Here is a 4,579-nt window from a genome sequence, read left to right as displayed (position 1 = left end):
CCTGATGACTTCTGGGAGATTAGGGTGATTTTATCCAGGCCCTTCCAAGGGCCCTTTCGCCAGTGGCTGCAGAATCTCTCCCACGACCTTCCCGCCAGGGAGCCCTCCAGTCTTTCCCTGAAAACCTCTGGTGACAGGGAGCTTAGTCATGTGGCCCTCGAACTTCTAGACAGCTTGCATTCTACAAAAGTCTGTGTTGCTTTTGGCACATTTCCTAACATCTCTGAGTCGCAGGGACTCTATCTTGTATACTGTTCCCTTATTTTACACACCTGGCAAGGCTGTGATTAACTGAGATTATGCAGTAAACCACGTAGCACCCTGTGAGGGTTCAACAAATGACAATAGCCATTGTTGATATTATTTAATATTATTATTAAAAACAACAGAGTCTCTATGCAGATCACTGGAACTTTTTTGGCGTCCACAGTAAAATGAGAGGCGAAATATCTCCAATCTCGGAGTTGTAGGAAAGCGCTTAGCACAGGGTTAGGCGCAAAGAGCGCGATCAGTAACTTCCTAGTCCTGGTTCTCCAAGAGCGACCCCGGACAGACCCTCATCCTCCAGGAGGGGGCGCTGCTGCCCTCCGGGTAGAACCTTGGGGGTTCCCCACCCCGTCCCCTCCAGGATCAAATCCACAGGGTGCGGCCACACGCACAAGGTCCTCCCCAACCGCCGCTGGCCTCATTTTCCAGCCCTGTTTCTGGCTGTCTCGCCCACTGCTCTCCTAGGCCGGTCACATCAACTCCTTGTCATTTCTCACACGATCCCCACCGGTCAGATCTCCGTGTCTTTGCTGCCTCGGCAGCCAGGAATGCCAGTGCCTGCTCCCCCATCCCCCCAGCAAACAACTCCTCCTCCTCCTCCTCCTCCTCCTCCTCCTGCTCCTGCAAGGTCACCGCCCCCTCCCTGGGTGGGGGTGGCTCCCGGACTGTCTCCCACCCTCCCCTGCTGGTGCTGGACTGTCTCCCACCCTCCCCTGCTGGTGCTGGCCGATTGTCCGTCTCCCGCTGGAGGACAAGAATGTTGGGCATCTCTGCTCCCAGAGCCTGGAACAGTCTGGCAGAGAGCAGCCGGAGGCAACATTTGGTGAACAAATGAACGCATCGCCCAGGAATCCAGCCAACATGGAGTGGCTGTCGCTTTCCTGAGGGTTTGGCGAGGGACATCTTACCTCTGTCACTACAGAGTAGGTGTGAGGGTTAATTTTACGCGCCAGATTGACTGACCACGGGGCGACCAGATTAAACACAATTTCTGGGTGTGTCTGGGAGGGTATTTGGGGATGAGATTAGCGTTTGCATGGGTGGACTCAGAGAAGCAGATTGCTCTGCCCAAGGTGGGCGGGCATCCTCCATGGAGTTGAGGGCCTGAGAGGAACATAAGGCAGAGGAAGAAGAAGTTTACCCCTTTTTTCCTGCCTCCCAGCTGGAGCTGGGACATTTCATTTCATCTCCTCCTGCCCCTGAACTGGGATTTATACCATTGGCTCCCCCAGGTCTCAGGCCTCAGGACCTGGGCTGAATTAACGCCTGCAGCCTGAGCTCAAGCGATCCTCCCACCTCGGCCTCCAGGGTGCTAGGATTACAGGCATGAGCCAGCTCGCCAGCCCGTAATCAACTCTTCGTAATAAATGAACCAATTCTTCATTGTAAATCTCCTTTTATGTATATACATATATCCTATTGGTTCCATTTCTCTAGAAACCCTAATACACTGGGACTGTATTTTTGAGTTGTCCTCCATAGCTTTGCTGTGCTAGTAATTTATTATGAACTTGGGAATCAACTGAATTTCTCAACTCTTTCCCACATGTCCTGGGTATAGCAGAATGTCCCCATATTTTCTGTTTTTAGACCAAAGATTAGGATTTAGGATTCCATTTAATTATTTCCTACCTATGTATTTATTTATTTATTTTGAGACAGGGTCTCTGTCGCTGCGGCTAGAGTGCCGTGGCATCATCATAGCTCACTACAACCTCAAACTCCTGGGCTCAAGCGATCCTCCTGCCTCAGCCTCCCGAGTAGCTAGGACTACAGGTGCACACCACCACGCTCAGCTAATTTGTGTATTTTCTGTAGAGATGGGGTCTCCCTGTGTTGCTCAGCCTGTCTCAAACTCATGACCTTGGGCAATCCTCCCGCCTCCACCTCCCAAAGTCCTAGGATTACATGCGTGAGCCATCGTGGCTGGCCTGATTTTATTTTTTTGATTGTCATCTTTTAAGCCAAGTTATTATTATGCTTTTGGGATGAGTTTGTGTAGATGTGCTTTAAAATTTTTTGGTATGACTCTAATAACTTATTTTTTTCATAACTTTTAAAAAAATTAACACTTTTTTAACCTTTTTTTTTTGGATGGGATCTATATTGCCAGGGCTGGCCTCAAACTCCTGGGCTCAAGCGATCCTCCTGTCTCAGCGTTCCAAGTACCTGGGACCACAGGCACCAGCCACCGTGCCCGGCTGAATACACTTTATTTTTAAGAGACGTTTTAGTTATTATTTGGCACGACACCTGCCATTTCGATAGGTCTGTCTCTGTCTCCATTGGTATTGTTGACCATGGCAGGTGGCAGACAGAGACGTTCCAGACCGACAGGGCCAGGTCCCCTATTCCCTGGGGATGGCTGCTCTATCAAGTCTGCTCACATTGCCCAGGCCTGCATCTCCCCCTCTGGTCTTGCTGAAACCTAGACACCCAGCGCTCTTCTGCTGCCTCCCTGACCAAGCCTACCAAAAAGGAAGGTTAGTGTGGGGACACTCACTTCTAGCTGCAGCAGACCCCAGGGTGATCTACTCAACGTCCTCTCACTGTCAGAACCACTGTGTGCAGCTAAAACATTCTCAATTCCCCGCTCCCTTGGCAGTAAAGGATGGCCACGTGACACAGTTCCAGCCAATGTCCAGATAAATCCCTGGGGTGAATGTCCCTTCTGGAGATTAAAAAAAAAAAAAAAAAGGCAAAAGATTTTGGGAAATAGCTTTTGCCCTTTTCTCTTTCTTCCTGCCTGGAATCCCTATACTTTCCCATTTCATCCTCACATGCAGTAGGTGGAGAAGGCGTTATCCTCATTTTGCAGATAAGGAAATCAAGGTTCAGAGAAGTGAATTGACTTTGTCAAGGCTGCAAGGCTCAGGTAGCTCCATGAAAACTGAAGAAGTGGCCAATTCACTGCATTGAAACCAGCTGGCCTTAAGTGTCTGTTTTTGGCCAGGCTGCCAGGAAGCTCAGAGGCTAATGTGAAGCTCAGTTAAGTTTCGACCCTTGGCATGGGTCCGTTGCTGTCTCCTCCTTTCCCTGGTCCTCGATCCTGGGGCTTGAGGAGTGATTCCTTCTTGTGAGCGTCCTCCTGTCCTCTTTGGGAAACGGGGGGAGGGTTCGTGCCAGTGCTTCCTTGGCTTCTCCAGATCTTCCTACACCGACGGGCTCTCTGGGCTTGGGTTGGCCAACGGAGAGCACAGGTAGGAGGGAGTGAGGTCACAGCCTCCCCTCATCCCCACCTCCCCAAGGATCCCCTCCCTTCCCGCCTCAGGCTAGAGGTGGAGGTCACCGTAATTAGCCCAGGGCACTGGCCTCTCCCTTGCTGTTTCTTATACCTGCCCACACCTTTGTAAATTGTCCCCTATGAAATTCTCCTCAAACTGCCCAACTTGAGTGTTCCTGCCAGAGCCCTGAACACTGGGCGCAGATAAAGTGCGTGGATAAAAGCCTTCCTTGAGCCTGGGTTGGCAGAGCTCAGCTCCGCTCAGCATAGCGTCACCTCTTGCCTGGGCTTTACAGCCACTTCCTACCTGGGCTACCTGCCTCCAGCCCCAACACCAGGACCACATCCCACCGACCCTCCGTGACCGGGGCCGCAGCCCTCCCCCACTGCCCTGAGCTCCAGACAGGTGTGGAAAGCAGGCATCGGACCCTGCGAGAGGAGACGCACAGGTGCCACATGTCAACAGGTTGGCCAGGTGCATGGTAACCAGCCCAGCCCAGAAAGAGTTTGGGGTTATAGGTGGGGAACTGTCACATAAGCTGAAGCACAGACCAATGTGGTGGGTGGAATGACAGATCCCAGTGGATGAACAGCAAAGTCATTCCAGGCAGGGGGGCAGCATGGAGGTTGATGGCTGTCACTGGTGTTGCTGAGGGCAGAGTGGGTTGGGGGGGCACAGAGGGGAGGTGGGCAGGGGCAGGAGTGGGCCCACTGCAGACCAACAAGGGGTCTGGACTCTAAGCCATAAACCACAGCCGTTACGCACTAGAGATACCTGCCAAATGTACGCCAAGGCCGGTCAGGAGCAGAGCAGGGCTGGAAATTGAGGGACCAGCAAGGAGGTTGCCTGTTTATGGACGGAATAAGGCCCAGTGTCCCTGAGCATCCTGGTGTCCTGAAGGGGGGACTCACCCCAGTCACCCCTGCACCCTACACGTGAGTACTGGATTAAATCGACTCCAGCTCCCCCATCTCTCCCCCCAACACAGCCACCCCGAGGACACGCAGGACCCAGCAGAGGAGCGCCAGGCTGCTAGGGGAGCCCCTTGCCTCTCCCAACCCACGCCCCTGAACAGCCTCCATTGGATC

The sequence above is a fragment of the Propithecus coquereli genome, unplaced genomic scaffold (assembly GCF_000956105.1).
Source record: "Propithecus coquereli isolate 6110/MARCELLA unplaced genomic scaffold, Pcoq_1.0 Scaffold515, whole genome shotgun sequence".
Lineage (NCBI taxonomy): Eukaryota > Metazoa > Chordata > Mammalia > Primates > Indriidae > Propithecus > Propithecus coquereli.
This window is presented reverse-complemented; position numbering follows the sequence as displayed.